Below are 23,348 nucleotides of genomic sequence, written 5' to 3'. Positions count from 1 at the left end.
AGGACAGACTGTTAATAGGACAAGTGTTCAGGGAATAGCAGCAGAAGCAATTGTAGTGGGGGGCAGAGGTGATCTTGGCTGAGACTCTGGGCTAACCTGCTTTGCATTTACCAGCAAGCAAAGGGTGTTTATCTGTGCAGTTATTGCAGAGTAGCTGGTGTCCTATAAATCCACACCCTTGAATGCCTCACTGTAACATGTTCACAAGGCCATACCCTCAAGCACAAAGCTAACTTTAAATGTATGATTCAGAATCATTAAGACAACGGGACAACTTGTACACCTTATATCAGACACCAAGTTTACACACCTAGCTGAAGATGGGCCAAGTAAGGGAGAGAAATGACTTAATATATATCCTAAGAAATGAGATGTATCATGGAAAGGGAAGAGACAGATTAAAAGGCAGGAAAAACATGTGGCAATCTCACCTTTGTAGCATGTCATATTTTCCAGACCTGTTATGCATACTAGTGTATGAAATAATTTCCTGAAATTGGTGGGAGATGTCCCATCACTTCTGATTTTTAACACCAGAGTGGACTGATTGACAGAGGTAGTTTGTGAAATATGAAGGGTTTTAGTCAGTTTGTGTTGCTAAACAAGTATGAAAAAAATGTAGATAGAACCATGGGTTTATTTTTGTTTACATTAATACTGTTCTGTCTTGTCCTTGATATATGGAATTGTTGCTTTTCTGAGTCCTTGACTAAGCCTTGGGAAAAGAGAGCATTCTGTATTGCTTTCATAGTAATAATACTTGTACTTCACTGTGTCACTACTGTTCCATGAAAGCAAAGGATAATTTTTACTGTCTTTTCTTCAGGCAGAAGAACAGAGGGAGTGAAGATGTCAAAGGAGTAAGACCAAGACAAAGGGACTTAAAACCAGGTAAGAATTGAGGCAGAAGCAGTGAAGTCTTTAACAGACTGGTTTGTGTAACAACCTTTCCAGCCTGGAAGAATGATACTTTAGAGGCAATATGATAGATGGCTGTAAAGATCTGGATCGCTTGGAGAGTTTGGGTAGGAACTGGCCATTCTCTGTCAAGCAAGAGCTAGGAACACTGAATGAAGCAGGAAGGATGAGGTGATTCTTCTTGCATCAGGGACTCAATCTGTGCATTGTGACATAGCACATATCTACAGTTTACACGTGCTGATGGAGGAGACAGCGCAAGTCTTGGGACATAATCCATTGAGGATCACTAAATAGCCAGAAACCACATCCTGATCAGAAAGTCCCTTAAGCTGAAAACAGTGAGAGGATGGAGAGTATGTAGAGGAAGTAGCATACAATGCCCATGTCTCCTTAAGCATCTGCGTATGACCACTGTTGTCCTACAGCCACTGTGTGGCCATTTTTTGTCCTCATGCACAAAGAAGATAAGAGGACTTTCAAGACAAGAGGAAATGGCCTCAAGTTGCACCAGGGGAGGTTTAGACTAGATATTAGGAAAAAAACTTTCATGGAAAGGATTGTAAAGCATTGGAAGAGACTTCACAGTGAAGTGGTACAATCACTGTCCTTGGCAGTGTTCAAGAACCATGTGGCTAATGACACTTGAAGACATGGTTTAATGGTGAACATAGTGGTGGTACTGGACTGACAATTTGGACTTGATGATCTTAAAGGTCTTTTCCAACCTTAACAATTCTATGATTCTGTGAGAATATAAACTGTGAAAAATCTATAGTTAGAAACCTTTCCAAACTGGCTTCTCTTGAGTAGGAACAACCAGTAGTGAGATGGTCCTGCCCTCAGGTGTCCACTCCACTCTCTTGGATATACTTGACTCCATGACAGAACAATCCACACATGAGCAAGTCTATCCATGTGATAGAACCTACACTTCACAAGAGTTTGAATTTTATGATTTTTGAAGAGGCCCTGAGGGTGCTTTGGGAGAAGGTTAAAAATAGGCTGTCAGAAGGCAAGTGTCTTTGGTGTACCTGTTGCCCAGCTAAGTTCCTTTTAATAAAACTTCTTTCGCACTGTTGTGTTTTGCTTGTAATATCTGTGTCAGGGCTTCTAGAGCTTTGAATAAGTATCTTTCATTACCTTAAGTATAAATAAATGAATATAATCATATGAGGATAATATGAGAGCAGATCAAGGACAGATCAAGCAGAGGTAGGCAAGTATAAATGGAAGCTCTCATGCGGAAAAAGTGGACAGGGTGAAAGAGAGAGACATAATATGACAGTCAATATGAGAACAATTATTGCCTAGTAGTAGAAAGGCCTCTGCTGAAGGGTAAAGACAGAACATGAGGATCTGGCAAATCTCTGAGGGAAAGATGCTGCCTTTGTCCAGTAAGAAGTCAAAGTGATACCAGTGTAGTTACAATATGGTCTGCACAAGCAGAAATAACTCTGATTTAACGTAATATCCTACCTCACACCTCCTGTCACTTTTCCCAGGCCTTTTTTTTTTTTTTAAACTACAGAGTTTCAGGGTTCTTTGAGCATATCCCTGTGACCTTGCAGAATAAATGGGAAAAATGCCCACTCAGCTTGTAATTGGATAAATTGAAGGTAAATGTTTACCATGCTCACCTAGGTTATTGGTCAAAGCCTTGCAGGCTGAGGACTTCTTACCCTCCAGGCAATACACTGTCATGCCTGTGGTCTATCTCTGCCCGGGGATTTTCCAGCCGACTATGACTATGAATCAAATCGAAGGGGATTTAGCAACTCCTTCATACCAAAATTATTAAATTTAAATTTTTGCTTGATGTTTATGAACCATTCCAAGTCACCATTCCTGTGCATCAGGTGACTGCTGTTTTGTGCTATATGATACCTTTTGAAAACAAAGAAATACAGCTCTTTTCTGTGTAAAAGATACCTACATTCAGAACTGTTACTGACTTTCTGGTTAATACTGTACTAGTTATTAATTTTCTTTTTGAAGAAAATATAGATACAAAATAAATTCTGTCTTGGACATAAAGCAACTTGCACTTGTCTCTGTCTTGAAACCAAGGCATGAGCCCCAGATTTACCCATATTGAATGGATTTGGTAAACCTGAGTTCTGAATTTGCATGACACCTTTGGGGCCAAGGCCCATGTATATCATATTTTGTGAGGAAGTAGAGACAGGGAGAGTAGAAAATAGCTGTTATTCATAAGATGTGCTTTTTCTCAACGAAACATAATGATTTTTAGAGTGTGAACAAAATGAGCAGACTTAGCAGTAGGATTGAGCACATTGGCTCTGGAGGTCTGGTAGGTCAGTGATCCGTGAGGTAGGAAGGATTTGTTCAATAGACCAGAACAGCTCAGTTGGGACCATTAAAGGACTTAGGAGTCAAAAATCCATGTTTTCAATCCCTATGTCTGTTCAAACAGGTAACCAGTCCATTCTAGCCCATTCCCCTTCTCCCCTTAAAACTCATTGCACTTATCAAAGTATGTATAGCATTGATCAGAGAGACTGTGGCAGGTTTTGGAAACCACACTGCCTTATATGTGGGTAAGAAGCTTTAAGAAAGGTCAAGAGTTATTTCCCAACCCTAAGTGTTTACACGATAGATGCTAATCTAATCTGTCTAGACCATAACGCCCTTAACAGACAGAAAAAAAACTGGTGTAAGTGAACTCCCAGATAAGTCTCTGTACCAGGTCTGATTTAAAGGGACAACACATGTCTCTTACGAGGACTTGTGGCCTCTTGTCTGCTCCCTGCTAGCATCTGAGGGTCCCCTCCTAGAAAGTGGCCGGTGAATTCTCCTGAGGTCTGCACCGTTGGTTGAATGTTAATCCTCGTTAACAGCACTGCCTTGACATCCCTGGAAACCAAGCATTTTCCACAGAGTACAGCTTCCCTTCTGTGCCCTGCTGGTGTACTTTGACCCCAAGATGAAGTGATCACTTCTAGGAATAAGATAGCTGTTTAGTGTCCATCTGTGCTTGGTCCTTCTTCTCACACCAGCCATAGGGGTAACTGCAGGGGAGATATGTGGAGACCAGGACATGGGTGGAAACCTCAGACCACCAGCCATAAAGCACATGACAGGCCATATTAGTTATTACTTGAGAGGTGCCTAGACCAGTTAAGCACCTCTAGAGAAGGGCCAAACACTTTTATTTCCCACTGGTCACTGTTGGAACAGCTTATGGGACTGACTGTGGCTGTGGTCCTTCCTGGGGTGGTCACTAGTAGGTTAGCTGTTCTTCCTTCCAGATCAGAGACCTATAACTGACTGAAAGCTTATTCAGAAGACTAAATCAGACTTGATTTTAAGACTTCAGAGGATTCCTCAGTTTTCTTAATTCCCCAATGAATCGCTTTACCTACTTCAGAAAAAGCAAAAGATCTGCATCTAAGGACCAATTGTTATTTTAAAGCTATTGAAGCTATTGTTATTAGAAGAGGAACTTGATTGCTCCTTTTAAAAAATCAAGACAATGATATGGTAAATATTTCTGTACCTAAATATCCCATTACCTATACTCAAAGGCATGACAAATAATGATTTGTTCAGTACCCTACAATCCCTACCTAGCCACAATGTGGTAAAATAAAGCATTTAAGGGCAGCCTTTCCTTTGAATTCACTTGCAAAGGACCACAGCATTTTAGATCATAAGATTTTTCTCTTTGAGTCACAGTGTAGTACTACATACTTGCTTAGTCTTCATGAATGCTTTGCTCTCATTTCACTAAATGTTAATTTGCATGAGATAGTTGTGGCTTTAAAGAGACAGCAGTAGCGCTCTGTGTCTACCAATCTAATTTCCTTGCATCTGAAAACAATCACAGCGTTCTGGAGAACATCCTTGACATCTCTGTTTTGACAGGAGGTACACTCATTTCTAAGTGAATACACAAAAAATAAAGATGTTAGTCATATTTTATTATGTTCACACAAGTGGCACTTAAAGAATGCAGTCCAAATACATTATTCTTCAGATTGTGTACATTTTTAACTTTCCTGAGGAAAGCATACCTTAATTAGCCAGCTGCAATCCAAATTATAGTTTCTCATTTGTTAAAGCTGTTAAAATACCTTAAATCAGCTGCATATGTCTGAAATAATAATGAAAATAACTGCATTAGCAAAACTTATCTGAATGCAAGAGGGCTATAAATAGATAGGAGGTGAATTGGACAGTCGGCAGATTCTGAGTTGGAATAAAAACATCTTACTTAAGCCAAAAACATGGCAACCAATATTTTCTGTTATAAAAATATTTGAGATGAATTTAGTTTTTATGAAAGCTGTCAGAAGCTGAAATGAATAGCAGAAGTTCCCTGTTTATTTACAGGCCAATGCTAATACCTGAAGAGTAAAGCAAGGCACCTTACGAGCAATGACATCAAACCTTTGATTGTATTCAAAAATCCTCTTTGCCAGGGGATGAGAATGACTTGTATGCTCATGCTCTCTTGGAGTAACCTCTGCCTTGATAACGCTTGTCATTTGAGCAAATGGTATGACAGGTCTGTGAAGTGGATTACTGCTGTCCACTAGAGGCTGTAATGAGACCAACAATGTCATTTTATGACAGATTGGAGACTTGGACTGTAACGATCAATAATTGCGAAATTACTTTTCATGCTCAATACATTGTCAATCCCTGGATTTCCCTGAATATGAATGTTTAACAAAAAAATAATTCCAACCTCTTATTCTTTCATTTTCCGTAAGTACTATTAATGGTATAAAGTGTGCAGTGTAGATGACACACTACAACTAGTCAATTGAAACATAGTTTCTTCTACACAGTGTGCATCTTGCATGTAAAATTGTTTAATGTCTTTTGGTAAATACCGTATTCCACTGGGGGTCATATCAGTTTCAGCATATCACCAGCAGTAAATAAAAATGCTCGAGTTGATGTGGGTTCTTGTGTCCCACTCACTGCTTTCATCAGCACCTCCACATTTTGTGGAATTCTCTGTGGAGGGAATATATTGAGGCCCAGTGTAGGCCCTCAGCAGGGGAGATGCAGAGGCACAAGGACATCTTATGACACAGTTGTATGTCCCATAGGTCAGTCAATGTTTGCAGAGGCATAGTACCCTCATCCCTCACCTGTTATATATCAAGTCAAAAAGGAGCTGAGAATGGCTTATTCACCTGACGTGGCTGGTGGCGGTTGTGGCACTTTCCAGAGCCAATGGGCTAAGGCTGCCTGCTGGCTCAGGAAAACTATTGCTTTGACTTACAGTGGACCTACATTTTGGGAATCTATTTACTACTCTGAAGCAGAAACACAGACAAAGATGTAAAAGCCTAGAGCCTGGACTGTGGCAAAAAATGAGGGTCCTGAGGCAAACACCATGGCCACAGAGTGGAGGAACACACAAGCCTCTTACATGAGCCTGCTGCAGAAGGGAAAGTTGCCCAAAGCTTGCTTCAGCATGAATGTGGCTTCTCTTTCTCTGCGTGTGCCACACCTCTTGGCAAGGTGAACGTTTGAGAAGGAAAGATTCCTTTCTCCTGAGGTAACACTCTGTACTACTGGAATAAAAAAGGTGGCAGACAGGAGAATGCCGTGTACTCAGAACTGAACCTTGATGATAGGTTTGAATTTCTCCAGGGCTTTCACTTGATTTTCAGTAATCTCCAGTCTTTGTCTCTCTCCCTTGGTTCCTTTTATTAAATCAATGAACCTTACATTAGCTGGGTGAATATAATTTTGCCATCTGCTTTGCTGCTGTAGATTCACTGTCTTGTAGTGCTGAGTGGCACGTTTGTCCAGACATCTTAGCCTGTTGCTTCTTCTGTCCCCAGACCACTCCTAGAGCAGAATATCCTGCTGGTTTTCATAGTGAACCTGAACTAAAGATGCAGAAGGTGCTGTAGTAAAAGATCCTTACATTTCATAAAGCTAGTCTGTATTACAATATCAACTGTAAAGCAAGAGCACTGCATTTACAATGTTATTACTATGTTCTTTAGCAATTACGGTGACTAGTACAGTCATTTATAGAAAGGACTACTTTGCTGATCTGCACAGTGACAGGCTGAGTCCTAGGGTACTTTGCATCTAGACTCTAATGCTAGATTTAATGCTAAAACCTAATGCTAGTAGATAATGGACACATAGGAGGTATACCTGCACTAGAAACCAGGTAGCTTGGAGCATACTGTTGTGGTAAATTCATACAAGCTGCAATAAATGGCCTGGTCGGGATGGCCATGTCACATGGAGTGCACATCTCAGGCCTTTCTGAGGCCTGTGACCGCACAGCATCCAGCTCCATGGAAGCTGAACAGCCTTTGGTATTTATACAACACTTTTTGCAATGTCCTTGGGGTGGGGAGAAGCCTTCTCTGTGCTCTACTACTTTTTCTGATGCCAAATCAGTGACTGGCTTCTTATGTACCACTGTCAGGTTGCATGCAAGTATAGCAGCCTGCTGTCCTTTCCTTACTCTGGGCTGCATTCATTGCTTCCATAAGTTGTTTTTTTTCTCTAAGTTGTACCTCCCTTAATAAGTTGAGTTTGTTTTTTTTTTCCACTTGAATAGCAGACTGAGACAGTCCAGAAGGAGGGTATTTTCTCTGGTCTCTGTTATGCATCTGTGCTTGTTACTTGCCCATCACTGCAGTTTATGGCACTTGCAGAGCAGAGACCTGTGTTGAGAGAAGTAAGAGAGTAACAAGCTGCGCTGGAGTGCCAGGGAAGTGTAAGTTGCCATAGTGGGCGGGGGGAGAGGCTCATAGTGGTCTGCATACAGCTGGGAGAGATGCGAAGAGATCTTTGATAAAACCAGTGCTGAGGAATCCAGAGGGAGTCAGTACCCAAACATGCGTGGTTCAGCCCTGCCTGTCTTGTAGTTCAGTGACGGTATGAGTCAGAGCCTCTTTGGTCTGAATGAAGTGGAAGGTACTTTCTACAAAGCAACTCAAGCATATGCCAAGGATCCAGATAAATAAAACTAATTCAGAAAAAGGGAGTGGGATGCAGGCTCTTGCTCTAAATCACTTCACAGTTCTCCACAGCGAAATGCAATATGGCATCTTAAATAAAATCACCCTCTTCTGACTCTCGCAGAGGCTGCTTCAGAGCATTCCCTGGCTTCCAGCACAGTTTTATTTCCTCCCTTAGAGAGACAGACCAGCCTTGACTGAGCAACCGATTTTCATGCATCCTTTAAACCAGCATTCCCTGCCATTTCTGAAGGACAGCACGCGTCGCTAGCTGCCTGTTTCTTCCCCCTTAAACAATATAGGTTTGGGGTTGGTTTTTTTTTTGGTGTGGTGTTGTTTTTTTTTTTTCCCCTCCCCATCTCATTTCTTTCCGCCTGCAAAGTGGTTTGAGATCCGCGCAACGCAGCCTGCCACAGGAGCGGGGACTTCTCGGGAACACTGGTGTGCGCAGGGTTTAAGCCCACCGTAGAAAGCCAGCCTGGCCTTTGAAGTGTTACAAGGGGAAGGAGGAGGTAAGTGTCGAGACGAGCCCCCCAGCCCCCTTCCCCGCCCCCGGGCAGCGTGCGGCGGCCCCGCAAAGGGTTAAGGCCGCCTTGGCCCGGCGGTGCCGTGCGTATGCAATAATCTGTGTGGCTCTCTTGGCCGCCTGCCAGAGTGTTGCCTTGCCTCCTCCTCCTCCTCCTCCACCTCCTCCTCCCTTCTCCCCCCTCCCCCCCCCCCCGCCTTTTGCATGAAGTAGGATCCTTGAGCTGTTGCAGAGGCAGCCAACTGCTCCATATTTGGCTTCTATTACCCATTTACATGCTGGAGAGAGGAGAGGGAGCGAGCGCTGTACCGCAGACATCATTTCTACTACAGCGGTGGAGACATCCCGGACCTGTGTCACTGCAGGGGGAAGAAAAAAAGCCAAACAAACAAAAAAGCAGACCCACCCCCCGTGATCAGCTAGGAAGACATTTGTGTGCGAGTCTCTCTCTGACCCCCCCACCCCCGCCAACCCCACCTCCACTGACACTTTACAGTAAGTGGCTTTTTCTTCCTCCTCTGCTTTCTGCCTCCCTCCCCCACCCCCTACCCCCGGCTTCTTCCCTTGTTTAGGCTGCAAACCTCCGTCGATTTCCAGCTGGAAAAACACGGGGCTGGGGGTGGGGGGGGAAGGGGAGCGCAGTGTCCACCCTGCCGCGGGGCTGCAGCCGCCTCACTGCGGCCGCCCCCGGCCTGGCCCGCAGGCGCTGCCGCCGCGGGCCCGGCCTTGGGGAGAGAGGGAGGGAGCGAGGGAGAGGGGGCGGCCGCGAAATGACCGAGGGCGCCGCGGAGGAAGCGGAGTGGAGATGCGGGGACACGGGAGGGAGCGAGGGGACGGGGCGGCCCCGTAGCGGGAGCCGCTCGTACAGCCCTGCCCCCCCCCCGCGCCGGCTCCTTCCTTCTTCCTCACCCCCCCTCTCCCTCCCTCCCTCCCTCCTGCTTCCCCCCGGCCCGGGCGGGGTGTGGGTGGCCGCGGGGACGGTGGACATTTTGCGAGCCGCGGCTGCCCCCGGTGCGGCGGCGGACTCGGGGTGTGTGAGACTGCGCTGTGAGACTGTGTGTGCGGGGGGGGGGGGGGGTGCTGTGCGTGAGTGTGAGTGTGTGTGTATATATATATAAATATATACGTGCGGGATGCGGTGCATGTGTGCGGTGCCCGTATGCGGGGGTTGCGGTGCGGTGTGTGTGTGTGCGGTGCCGTGCGTGTATTTGTGTGTATGTGTTTGCGGGGGGTGCGATGCGTGTGTGTGTGTGTGTGCGCGGAGGGTGCCGGTACGTGCGGTGCGGTGCAGTGCCGTGTGTGTGAGAGTGCGGGGGGTGCCGTGCCGGTGCGGTGGATGTGTGTGCGCGCGTGTGTGTCAGCGCGGTGCGGGGGGGCCGTGCGGGGCGCGTACGCCGGGCGGACCCGGCGGGGCGCAGCGCGGGGCCGGTCGCCGGCAGGGCCGGTCGCCGCCGCCGCACGGCGTATGTAGTACGGGGCTGGGCGGCTGCCGGAGGGTGAATGAAGCGAGGAGGAGGCGGTGGAGGAGGCGGCGCTGGCGCTGGGATGTGCCCGGCAGCAGCCCCGCTCCACTTCACTCAGGGCCCAGGCCGGCTGCAGACGCCACCCGGTACTGCCGGGAGGGACGGGGCGGGAGGGATGGGGGAAGGGGAGCGCCGGAGGGCCGCCGCCCCGCTGCCCGTCTGCGGCCAGGGGATCCGGCCGGCGGAGCCCCGAGGGGGAGCGGGACCGGGGCTCCCCCCACCGCCGCCGCCGCCCCGGGGCTCAGCTCGGCGCCAGCGGCGGCCGCTGCCCTCCTGCCGCTCACCGATGCCCCGCCACCTCCGGGTTTGCTTGGGTCGGGTGGGGGGTGATTCGGTTGCGGGAGTTTGGGGTTGGTTGGTGGTGGTTCGGCTTTTTTTTTTTTTTTTTTTTTTTTTTTTTAATTATTTTTTAATGTTATTTTTTTTTATTCCTGAGGCATCCTAATTTACTGGCAGAAAAACAAATAAATGACCCCGTGTACGGTTGTGGGTGCTGAATCCGTCAATGCGATTCCTGAGAATATTAAAGTCTAAATTAAAGCGTGCTGGAAAAGCATTAGCTCCTACTGTAATAGTAATAGCTGTAATAATAAAATGACAGAATTGGGAGCGATTTACATATTATTGAAGAGGAGGAATTACTGAAGAGTAATAATAGAAAAGAAAACAAGTCGGAAGCCCGTTATATAATGCACTGTGTAGACAACGAGAGCGACAGGCTATTTTTATTTTGTTTACCGTATGCTGTGTAATAGGGACTCCTCCGAGCAGCATCTCTCCCCCGTGAGCCCAAACTTCAGATAGAATTGGGGAAAAATTTTAAGCATTCCTGTTATGCCCAGACAAAGAAATCCGTGTTTGTAAAACCTTCCTCTTTACAAATGATTTCTGTGTACAGATTGGCAGGGGTGTGCAGGTAGATGACCTTTGCTGGAGACCTTTTCCCTTTCATATGGTAAAGAAATTCATATTTTGTAACACAGCTTACACTTTAACCTTTAACACTCATGGTTATGTATATCATGCAGTAATGGTTACTTTACGCGTCGGATATGGTCAGGAATAGTGAGTTACTGTGCTGACACACCGAGAAGTCAAGGACTTTTAATTTCAGTTTCGAATGAAGCCTTCCCCTAAAGGAAAATCCCGGCTTCGTGTTAATCTATTTCTGTTCTGGGTGATGGAGACGGTGCAATTTTATCATAAGGAGCAAGGGTTATGAATGGGGGAGAGGGAAATTGAGAATGGCCAGTGAAAATATTATGCTGTAGTTATTTTTGTGATGTGAGATAATAGTAGTAACTGTACGTTATTGCACCTAATTTGTTCATAAAACCGGCCCGGTATTTTACAGACAGCAGTTATTTTGAAAGGGTGGCTGTAATCTCACTTTTTACATAAGGCAGAGGTCGATAGGTTTTCCTTCGTGTTCGGCTGTCTGTCTGTCTGTCTCTCTCATCATGTAGCGACATGTCAGCGGTGCAGGCTTTCAGTGTGCTTACTCCAGCCCTGATCAGTCATGTAATTAGATCAGGCTGCCATGGTAACAGACGGGATTCGCCGTATTCACCGTCCAGCCAGGTGTGTGTGTGTGGCTGGCAGGCGACCCAGAGGGCTACCGCCGGCTCTGTGTGTGCCGTGGGCACCGCTTCGGGCTTGCTGAAAATTGAAGGATGCCAGTGGTGGGTTCCTAATGGCTGAACTTCTTGGGAAGAGTGTTCTTTGCCTGCGGTAGTGTCAGGCAGATGGGACCGTACATGGCACGCTTAGCAGGTTAGCCAAATCGTCAGCTCCGCTTGCGTGTATTACTAGCAAATTAACGAAGGTGGGGTACTTTGTAAAAATGCTTTTGGCTTATAAAAGCTTGCATAAAAGTTTCTTCAGAGTTTTCCTTTTTTTTTTTTTTTCCCCCCTCCTGTTTGTCTGGATTAACTGTTTGGTGGCTGTCATGTTGTTTGGAACAGTTCCCATTCCAGCATTCACATTTTAGGCCACAGGTTTGTTATTCTTCACTCGTGTACTGTACTTTACACCCTCTGCCTGGTAAAATGAAAATCAGTGATACTTGATATCACTGTTGTCACTCTAGGTTTGCTAAGCCTTGTCATAGTTCTTAGCAAGGTTTTGTGTTCTAGGTTAAAGCTGACTGCAGTTTCTCTTGATAAAATCCTAAGTATATGCTACTAAAAGCAATTTTCTCCTCAGCAATCACTTCATTTCCAGTAGTAGTATTTCTTTCATTTTAATTTTTTTGTGTTTGTGCTCATCAAAATATTATAGCCACAGAGCAGGAGACTTTTTGCCGCAGTTTATAATACCTTGAAAGAATATGCAAAGAATTAGCTTCAAACTGCATGCTGCTCTTAAAAACATGTTTCATCAAGCAACGTATATTTGTCTTCATTCTCCGTGTTTAAACATCACTCTTTTAAGCCACTTTTCCACAAATGTAGGTATAATTTTTTAAAAGCACCAAATTTGGCACTGTGTTCTAATGTCATAAATCTGGAGCAACTCCAGGGGACGGGATTGTGAGCCACTTACATGGGTGTATATCTAGAATAACTCCGTTTATTGGACTTAATCCAGGCATGTAGTAGAGTAACCAAGCTCAGAAAGTGATCTGGTGCGTATTACTGTTATTTTCTCTATATTACTTTTCATGGCAAAAAGCACTGTGGGCTTAAATAGGATTTTTGCCTGATTAAGAAGCTGCATTAAGTGTCTGTAGAAGTGGGTAACACCCCTATTCCAGTCACTAATCTTGTGTGGACTTACACTAATATTGAACTTGGCCTGGAGGATTTCGTGTTTCAGTGATGAGAAATCATCAGCACCCACAGCTCCTGAGCATTTGTAAGTATCAGACTGGAGCATAAAGCAATCTAGAAATAGCTCTAAAATAGATATTTTAATCTCTCTGGTGCTAAAACATTGGAGCTGAAGGAAGAGGTAATGAGAAATGCCTGTTGGTGGTTCAGCTTTGTGGTAACAGGCAGCTGGTGGTCTTGGGTTTGGTGTGATGAGTTTGCAGGTCGCAGCCTGCTTGCTGAACAGAGGTGTTTCTTCTCAGAGGGACAAGGGGAAAGGGCGTTTGCGGGCAGTTTTCTGCACCCAAAGTGCAGCTTTTCAGTGCCTCAGCTAACTTGCCCTTCTGGTTAGGAGAGAATATCCTCTGCTCGGTGTGTCTGCTTCTGTTTGGGCTTCCATACTGAGGAGGTGGCTTGAAATAGAAGAGCTTGTTAGGAGGACTGGCTGGAGAAAGTGGAATAGTCGCGCGCAGGATGACTCCTGTAGTGTGAGTCTTTGTGTGCCGCATGCTGCTTATACATATTTTATTGTAAGACAAATTACCTGTGTGACTAAGAGTGTTAGAAAGTAATTGCTTTCAAAAAGGCCATATATACATAGTTAAAAGACTTTTTGAAAATAAACAGTGCAACTTTTCTTCTTTGCCTTTCTGACCTGCTTGAATTTATTTAGAAAAGTTGAGAAAAATAGTCTTGTTTTAAAAGACATTTACAAGAGGCCTGGAATTTCACTTAACAACATTTTTTATATAATAGATCCAGTGGCCTAGTTTCCCATTAATTAAGAAAATAGACACTTGGATGCAGTCACCTGAAAATCAACTAAGGATTTCAACGTTAGAATTTAAAAACAATTGTTTTAGTAACATAGCTAGTAAAACAAAATCAAGCCCTATTTTTCCCCTTGCTGAAGCTTAGCAGCACATCTTAGTAAGTGGCAGTCAGGATTATCATCGTCATTGTTCATACAATGCACTTCTTTTGTTTTGGTGTACTAATTGAAGGAGAAATGCAATAAAGAAGTATGGCAGGCTGTAAAGGAAATGCGTGTCAGAATTGCATAGGTGGTCTGAAAGCACTGGTTGGCTGCAAACCTACTCCAGCATGTGAGGCAGCTCACTCTGATGCTGCTTGAGAGAAGTCAGGCTGTGTGACAGCCTCAGCTATAAGCATGCAGGCTGTGAATGATCTGCCTGTTTTGGAGAACCGTACGGGTACGGTGTGTACAATGCAGGGAGTGCAGATAACAGATTTAGTTGTAGTTATCTTCTGAGACTGCTGTAACCAACTCTACGTTAACAGATAAAAACATGATTAGCACAAGAAACAAAAGTATGGCAGGCTTGGTACAGGTAAATATTTCATTGCGAAGAACTGACATGCTATATTCTGATGACTTCAATAACCTAAGCTTTGCAAAGTGAAAATCCTGACCTCATCCTTTCATTTTACTTTTATGCAAGTGTGATAAATAAATAAATAGGTATTTGGATGAAGGCACTGTATTTTGGAGTTTTATTCAGTGTTTCACATTCTTTATATAAGAAAGTTTAAGATTTTTACTCTGTTTTGACTGAGGTGATGCATGACTAATATTTTAAAATGTAAGAAACTTTGTAGACTCCTGACTTTTACAAAAAGACAAAAACCAGATTGATGACCATAATTCCTTTCTGATCTCAGTGCATGTATTGAGAATGTAATTCTTCGTGGGTTTTTTTCCTCATAATACTGTAGTCTGAGGTGGTTGTACAACATGTGCAGATCTGTATGCATTCATTGGTCCCAGTCTGCAAAGTTACTTTAGTACACGTCCCAGTAAGGGTTTTGCTGAATAAGAATTGATTGAAGAACCCATCTAGAGTTAAATATGCATGTAAATCCTTCCATAAATAGGAACTAGTAAGTATGCTCGTAACTGAAACAACAGAAATGCTTCTCAGTGAGGGAGAAATGGTCCCACTAAATCCTTTTATTGTACCAAGAGTGATAAAAATATTTGGTGAGATTCCAAGTGAAAAACCCAAATGTATTTTGTTTAATACGTGATGTCAGCAGAAATTCAGTGCTGGCTCTTTATAATTTCACTGAGCAAAATTACAGAAATTTTTAAAAAAATCACATTGGTAGAGTTTTGCTTTGTTTATATTATTTGGGACTTTGCAGTAGTAGGCATTGACTCTAGCATGCCACCATTAATGACAAAATAGTGTACAAGATAAAGTCACGGTCCAAAAGGTGATTATTTTTCACCTAATAGTAGTAGTTGCAGCAGTGTGTTTTCAGGATGCGGCTGCTTCTCAAATAAAATATGTTCTCTTGGCAGTGAAGGCAGTCATCTCAACTCGCTTATGATTCTTCACCTCATTAAGATCACATTTAGGAAAAGAGCACTCAGTTTGAATAAATGGGCTCTACTCTCTACTGTATGTTCTCTGTCTGCAGGATTAAATCTATAGTTTATTTGTGCTTGAGTAATAGCAAATGCAGCCTCTCTCAGTCTTCACTGGAATGTCTTGGCATGTTGTAAATTGCTTGACTCTTAACTGTGCTTTTGTTTCTTCTTATTTTGGTTTCCATCTCTTCAACTCCTGGATCAACAGTCACATCGTGGGCCAAACCAGATGGGCAAGCAATACAAGCTGTGAATTTATTCTTGACCCTGTAGGACAGTGACGACCTTCATTTTTGTCTTCACCATACAGTTATGCACTGCCAATAAGGTGAGAATGCAATGCTTTTATTTTCCTATAACAAGTATACACTGTCTGCTCTGGGCTTTAAGAAGCGTGCACACCTTCCTGCTGTCTGTGTGATTACCTACCCGGGATACATTTGTACTTCCCTTGCCTGGCAGTAGAGGTCCTTGAGAAACTCTACTCAGAAAAATTCCATTAACTCTAGTGACTCAGTTCAGTGACTTACAGGACAAGTGGGTTCCAGATGAGTGGTTTTATGCTCACCTCAGATCAGAGCACATTGGGTTACTAAAAGATGATAGTATGAACGGAAAAGTTGACAGACTTCGATTTTTGTTGTAAAATGCCATGTGTAAAATGATATAAATCCTTCCTGCACTTTTATGAACATTTTCAGTGGTTCCTGTTGCTTGCCACCTACTTGCCTTTTCCACTGTCCCCAGTTCCTCCTGTGCATTGAACTTTATCTGGCATAAGAATACTTCCTAGGATGACTAGTCACTACTGATGTGTCTAGGTGTCTTTTATTCTGGTTTGAGGAATCTTTTAGATTCTTCTGATTTTGTTCCCTGAAATATCATAGTCAGACAGGTTATAATAGTGCACATATATCAGTCTGCTCACCCTTTCCTCTCTCTCTTCTTCCCATGTGGTTGTGGAGAATACTTCTAAAAAACCAAGTCCCAAGACTCAACAATCGTACTGCCAATAAAAAGAACATAAATTTTTATTTTATTTCTTTAATCTGATTGTCATTAAGCCAGCCTGGTTTTTTGGACCTGTTCTATGATTTTTAAGTGCTTGGGATTGGCAATACTGCTAATGCTTTAAAAAAAAAAAAAGATAAAGGGTCATAATAAAATTGCTTGTGTCTTTAAATGAAAGAAAATTAAATATAGTGATTACTTGCAGAAAATCAAAGATTTTTTTTTTTAATTTACTACCAGAAAACTTAATTACTGTAGCATTTATGTATGTGAGGTTGATCAGAAAGTCTCCATTGCAGAATAACTTTTTAATGTATACAGCATGTCATAGCCAAGTATGCAGCCTATAATTTACATTTTATTGTGGCTGTGGGGAAGGGTGCTGTGTTTTAAAGGGAAGTTGCCTAAGCAAGTACTTATGTGCAAAGACATGTCTGTTATGGTTTACAAATGATCTTGAATGGTGAGGGTAGATTTTAACCACTGTATCTCTTCAGATCAATAAGAATTTCTTGAGAGTGAAAAACCACACAAAGTGCCCTGTGCACTGACACACTTCGTCTTTCTATTTTGGAAGAAAACTGGCTTGGTAGCAGCTATAGTAGTGACTAGCTATTGACTTGGGAGATAGAAGGAAGCTTTTTGTTAAGACATTATCATTTCCACAAAGCTTTTCATTTTTTTTCAGGGTAAGCTTGGGTTGTATGAAAATGTATTTATTTGAAAAAGTGATTACTCAAGGAAAGGCTTGTATTTCTTAATTAGAAAAAATAATAGTTTATAGCGTATTGGTCAAATCCTATGAATAATCAGATTGTGTTACCCACAATGTATTGCTAAGTCACCTTGAATATTTTAGCATCTGGCATTTTCTGCAGTTGCAGAAGAGAGAATATATTAGATGTTAAGCAAACATTTTGGATAAAAAATGTAACCCAGTGAAGTCTGATGCAGAGGCACGACAGGAATATAGTTCTAAACTGCTGTTTTTTCTGTACCAGCTCAACTTGAAGTATAGTGTTGTATTTGGGGATCTTAGATTAGATTTAGTTTAGCTTCTTTTCTTGTTGGACTTTTTAGTCACTGAATTTGGGGTATTTCTGTTGACCTCATTATTTAGTTCTCATCTTCTCTATGGAGCAATCAAAATCAGGCCCACTGTATAACTAAATAAGTGAGATAAAAGTTGTTGAGATAGACACTGCCTGCTTACAAGTGTTCTCTCTCTCACTGGGAGAAACAGGCAGGAGCTCACAGTAGTAACACATGAAAGAAACGTGACCTGGCACCATGCAGTGAGCAGCCACAGGTAAGATTCACAGCTTAAGACAGAATATCTCATACTCAGGCCCGTTGTCTTTGTGGCATTTGCATTTATTTTGGGGTGAAGGTAGTGACAGGTCTGCTCTTGTTTCAGGCAGACCTGAGTTATTACCATGGTGTCTGGCAGAGAGACTGAACATTGGATGCATTTGAACACATCCAAAAATGAGATCTCAGAAACTGTTCTTGAGACCTAATATCCCTACATGTGCGTTCATGGCTTTACTCACCTGAGGATTTGTGTGGCTTTCAGGGAGTAATGTCGCTGCCGTGTGTGAGCTCCAGTGTGCTTACCCTTCCAAATCAAGCAGCAGCATTTTTTCCAGAGCCTGCTAAGCATCTTGCCTGGATAAGAAAATGGGGTTTAGTAAAAATAAAATGAAATAAAAATAAATAGATACAGTTTAGCTTTTTTTTTTTTTAGTTAATTTTAGCCTTCTCTACTGTTATTTGTTTTGTTATTGTCTCTATTGTTATTTGTTCACAGTATGCACTGCCTCCTTCCACGTAGGCAAATGACTCAATGCTTTCTTTTAAACAGTTGTCTTGAGTGGATTTTGCATGATACACTGGACATTTTAACAATTAAAGAGTTCTTTTTAATCTTTTCCACTGTCAAGTCACTTGATATTTATGAATCATATTATAGTGCTGGGTTGAATTTACAGCTGCAGCCCATTTGTAAAAAATTTTTTGGGGCGGAATTTTCAATAAGTGTGTCTGTACACTATCTATTGTAGCTTATTTTGTACATAAGACATAATTTCTGTTTTACGCAGGCTTCTGGCTACTGCTCTCTGTAAACAGACAACAATCTGCCCTTTTAAAATACTTAATAGTGACCACAAAAAGAGCCAATCTGTCTCTATATTACTGTGTGCAATGGTAGCTTTTTGGTTATCATTTCAGTGTCCTTTTATCATAGCTGGTTTTATTTCTTCCCTCTCATGCTCTTTATGAAGGTCTACAGTAGCTGTAGGGTTAAAAGAAGATAGGCAGTGGAGATTTTTAGCATGTAAAGAGCACAGGTGAAATGGAGCTGTGAACTAGGTATAATAGGATAGTAATTAGAAATAATTTTATTTTTTCAAATTGTTTGTTTTGTGCGTGGGTAACTCAAAGGTAAATTAAATGAAATGCTGTGAGTGCAGGCATTGAGATGTGAGGCTTTGTGGTCTCCTCACCTCAGCTGTAACCTTTCATGTTTTTGCTCTGTTGTTCCTTCAGCAGATACTGAAGGTCTGGTGTCTGACTGATAGAAAGTTTCATACACAGTCCGAAGTGTAAATGCAGTTGTGTGTAGTGGTCTGTCTACATAAAAATACAAGACACATGTTCATAATGTGATACAAGCCACAATCTGAGGTTTGATTCACCTTCCACCTTGGTGTTTTAAGAAGGTGTATCAAATGGAATAAGAAACTTGCTGTCCCATGCTCTGCAACTTGTTAGCATTACTTTCAAGGTGTAGGCTTTTGGATGTTAGTGTAAGTATGAGAGAGTTGGAGAGCTTCTGTGTCCTGGGGGCCGAAAAGTGGTGAGGTGACTAGATGTGACATGAAGTTGTGTATACGCCTGAGTCTGTGTGTGTGCCCCCCTCCTGGGCATGGTTTTGGGTATGGTTTTGGGTGAAAGTTAGCCTTCTGTATCAGCGGGTATAGTTTTGGTCAAAAGTTAGCCCCGGTGGCAGCATCTGGATTTAAATGTGTTGACTAAGGGGTTTCTCATAGTGAGACAGTGATAGAGGCAAACCCTAAATTTGATAATTGCTTTTTTATTTTCTCATCAATTACTTATTTAGAACTAGCTGTAAACCTGACTTTAGGATTTTTTGGGTCACTTCTTGCACTGTAAAAAAGTACAAATGTTAAAGTGTTTCTCACTCATATTGGAGTGTGGTTGTGACTGTTACCATATTTTTGTTTGTCACATACCCAAAGGCATGAAGGCCATTGCAGTTTTGTATGTTTAACATTTCTGTGAGGCCAGCTACTTAAAAGAAAGTCTTAACAGGCCTAATCCCTTACTGTGCTCAGATATTTCGTACTTGTGAATATTTTCTTCTTCGTGCAGTTCCTTTTCAGTGCCATGTGTAGCAGTTGAATAGAAAGTGATATTTTCTAATGTATATGATAGTAAAGGCATTTCTTCTTTTCCGTAGCCCCTGAACACATTCCCTTCTTGATACTGTGCTGTATTCATAGCTTTTCCAAAGTAGTCTGACAACAAGCAGATCCAGAATGGTTTGAAAATTCACTGTATACAAGAGAAAAAAAAAATCCTAGTAGGTTATTACAGTACAAGAAGTTGTAACTTTATTCTCCATGTACCACTAGCTGTTAGAAACCCCTTGGCACTAATCATATGTACTGCATTTTTATTTACAGATTAGTAGGCTCTACTCTGACATATGACTAACAGGGAAGCCCCTCCCTTTAACAGTTGTATGTCATCTGCTTCAGAGAACTAATTACTTGGCAATTCCCATTTGATAATTCCCTCTTTATTTTCTGATGAGTTACTTAACAGTGATGAGCTTGTTGGGCAGAATACTGTGCTTAATCTGTGCTTCAGAAACTACAGTGCAGGCCTGGGGATATCATTGTTTTAGAAATGCTATTTAGCCTTGCCATAGGAACATTGAAACACCACTAAGATGTGAACAGTTCACAGTTAACAGCTGAACGTGAGTGATGCACAGCTTTTGCCAAAAAATAAAGGAAGGGTTTAGATTACTGTTACACTGCGAACAGAATCTTAAATACATAATTTCTCAAAAAAAGACAAAACTAAACCTAATGTAATTTAGACATCAAGAAGCAAAAGCTTATATCTTCTGTGTATCATTGCTCCTCTCCACTGAAATAATCAATTTAATGGAATTTTTTTTCTTTTAAAAAACCTACTGTTTCTTGTAATACTTATCTGACAGTTCAGCTGATTCCTGGTGATTATTGTGTTCTTTTAATATGAGACAGATAAGTTTTTACCGTGTTTTCTCTGCCGTTACCTGTCTTTTTCATTCTTCCCCAATCCCTTTTCACATTCTTTTACTCTAGTGGCCACAGCAACTGTTGTATCTGGCTGGGGAATGCATTGGGAGTCTCACTGCTAATTACAACATCACAGTGTTTCTAGAGGGTACCTGAGTTCAACAGTGCTTAGCTACAGCGCCAGGCGAGGGGATTTATGGGGTGAAGTGACATCAGCCTGCTCATGGCAGTCATGGTAAGGTCAAAGTGAGTCTCTTTTGCAGATCAGGAATCAGATGGGTCCTGTTTATTACAGTATCTCTGAAATTCAGCCATGCAAAACCATACTGTTGAATTTGAATAAGACTTTTTTACTGATTTCAGTAGAGAAGGGTTTATGGATCAGCTACAGTCACTTTGACTAGCTGGTGGCATTATTTCACAGATACTGATACCTGTAGATTTCCAGGTCGGTGCTATAAGCTGAGAATTGGGCTATTTTTTTTTTCCCATGAATAAAAAGTGTAGTAGTTTGTGTATTAGCTCACATGACATTGCATCATCGGGCTTGCTGATTTATTAGATATTCACAATGCTGTTGCTTGGCCAGTACTGAAAGCTGTGTCACAAGCTTGTTTTATCAATGAGAAAAATGGTAGATAGTTACATGTGTTTTTTAGCAAAATTGATCAGAGGAACAGTAATTTTATGAAACACATAATGCAGAGCAGATTAATCTACTTTAATTGTGTTCTTGAAGTACACCAGCTATAAAATCTTTTTGAAAGGATTACTAATCAAGTTGATCAAAGGTGGCTTGAAGTACAAAATTCAAATATGAACACATTTACTTTCTATCTATCTGTATGTTTGCTGTAGCTTGGGTTTGGTTTTTTTTTTTTAATTTTTAATACAGAAAAGTGTCCCATTTTCCTTTTTGGATTTTTTTTTTTTTTTAAGAGAGTGTGTCGTGTTTTAAAAGCAAAGATACAAGAGGGCAAAACATATAAAATTTCAGATTTTGTAAAATGCAGTAAGTAGAGAGCATAACAACACAAGCAATTGAAGCCCCACAGAAGGTCATTGAACCATTTTAGGTTTTATCCTATTTAATTTTTTAATGAGTCAAGGTGTCTCAGGTAGTGCTGTATAGGCATTGCTGAAAACTGAAATCCTCTGTAAGAATCAGAAAAGAAATATGACTGTGAGCAAAATGCCCCATCTGTGATATGAAGGTTTGCTTACACTGCTGGGAGTTGTCCCTTGACAAATCCTTCTACGAACCATTATAGCTGTTGTGAAGGGCCCTACATCCCGAGCTGTGATGTCACATTCATTTTCCAGAGGCAGCCAAAGAGTTATTAGATGGTGATTCAGGCCAGTCTTCAACTGCCTACTCAGAGATGGTCTGTCCACCTGTGAAACACTCTCTCCAGGCTTAGCAGCATTTCCCCAAAGGCTGAGACTCCGCTTGGACAGCACTGCCTATGATTTCAGAAGAGGTTGTACTAAAAGACTACATATTTGGCCCGGGGTATTTTCTTCCCTCAGCAAGGGGAGGCAGTGTTGCTTGTTACTGAGATTGAATTTTAGACTAAAATGTTCGACCCTAGAAACACCAATACACAGAATCACAGAATATTCCGAGTTGGAAAGGACTCACAAGGATCATCAAGTCCAACTCTTAAGTGAATGCACCAATACTATTTCTATTAATAAAACAGTAACATATGAATATTGTGAACGTGATCTTCATTTAACACAAGATTTTAATTACATATTAATGTCTTAAGATTTGGGCATCTGGTTGAAAACAAAGAAAACCCAACGATTAACGTACGGAGACGGTTTTTCTGTTGACAGCTGCTGTTCTCTCCCTGGCACTCAATGGTACCTTCCTCTTACTTTATTACAAATGAGAGACTGATACATCCTAGATACTGTGTTTCTTTCATCTGGATTCTCTTTCCCTTTTTCCACAGCTGCCCTGGGCCATACTATAATGAGTCCTCTGTGAGCAACACTGGCTGATGGACTAGCCAAAGATGACCTGGTATACATCTGGTCAAATTATTTGCCTTTGCATCTCCTTGTTTGCAGAACTGAGGAGCTGGTTCACCTCTTTACATTGGACTTGCCTGTGTCCTCTTTGAATTAGGGTTAGAGTTTCAGGTTTCCTACTTAGCAGGCTTGCTAAACTTTCTTGGATCTCTGCTGTGATCTGGCCTGATATTTCTGTTGTTAATGACAGTCTTGAAAATCCCTTGTGATTTCCTTTGTGAACTTGACAGTTGCTTAATTAAATTGTGGGGAGATAAGTGACATGTCAGTATGTGTAACACATCTGTGTTCTATTTTATGGAGAAAGAGGATGATGGTGAAGTTTATAGACCTCTACCATAGATCTGTAGTTTAAAATTGCACTGTGTATGTGTTTGGATAGCTCGCAAGTATGTTACATACTGTCTTAAAATACATGTGATACTGCAATAACGAAAGGACTGAATATTTGCACTAGATGACAGAATAACTAAGTCTTGTTGCCTGGTCTTCAGCTGTGAGAGTGATACAAACCAGCATGGGTGCATCCTACCATTTTTTGATCACCACTAGTTTGTTTTGGTTGCTTCACAGTAGCAGATTCAGAGGAAATATGGTGTGTAGTGACTGAGGAAATTAAAGTAATTCCTGAGTGAAAATATGACATTACGTGATGGTATTGTCCAGATGTTGTTATCTGTTAGCTTACAGCTAGAAGGAGCCCTAAGGAAAATTGAAGTGGGTAGAAGGTTTATAGTAAACATCAGAACTGCATTAAACATCAGCAATCAAGTACACCCGTTACCTAAGGAGTCAAACTTGTTGAATGTCATGTTGGCTGTATGGAATGGGAGAAATG

At 42.0% G+C, this 23,348-nt stretch overlaps 2 long non-coding RNA genes across 2 annotated transcripts in view; one reads left to right on the top strand and one right to left on the bottom strand.

The window, feature by feature from the left end:
• Positions 1-4,849: 4,849 nt before the first annotated feature.
• LOC120324339 lies at positions 4,850-8,372 on the bottom strand. The gene is made up of 2 exons (XR_005565583.1): positions 7,072-8,372; positions 4,850-6,794 (listed from the first exon to the last, which is right to left on the bottom strand). It is a non-coding gene; the product is annotated as an uncharacterized LOC120324339 (long non-coding RNA).
• A 263-nt stretch (positions 8,373-8,635) lies between these two features.
• LOC114000617 overlaps positions 8,636-23,348 on the top strand; it is a 29,567-nt gene continuing 14,854 nt past the window's right edge. Inside the window, exons 1-2 of the long non-coding RNA XR_005565581.1 lie at positions 8,636-8,910; positions 15,352-15,471. This is a non-coding gene — a long non-coding RNA (uncharacterized LOC114000617). The remainder of the gene's footprint in view (positions 8,911-15,351; positions 15,472-23,348) is intronic.

This window comes from Pipra filicauda, unplaced genomic scaffold (assembly GCF_003945595.2).
Source record: "Pipra filicauda isolate LSUMZ 115617 unplaced genomic scaffold, ASM394559v2 scaffold49_size4853605_pilon, whole genome shotgun sequence".
Taxonomy (NCBI): domain Eukaryota; kingdom Metazoa; phylum Chordata; class Aves; order Passeriformes; family Pipridae; genus Pipra; species Pipra filicauda.
Note: the sequence above shows the minus strand (reverse complement) of the source record. Positions and strands in the feature narration are given on the sequence as shown.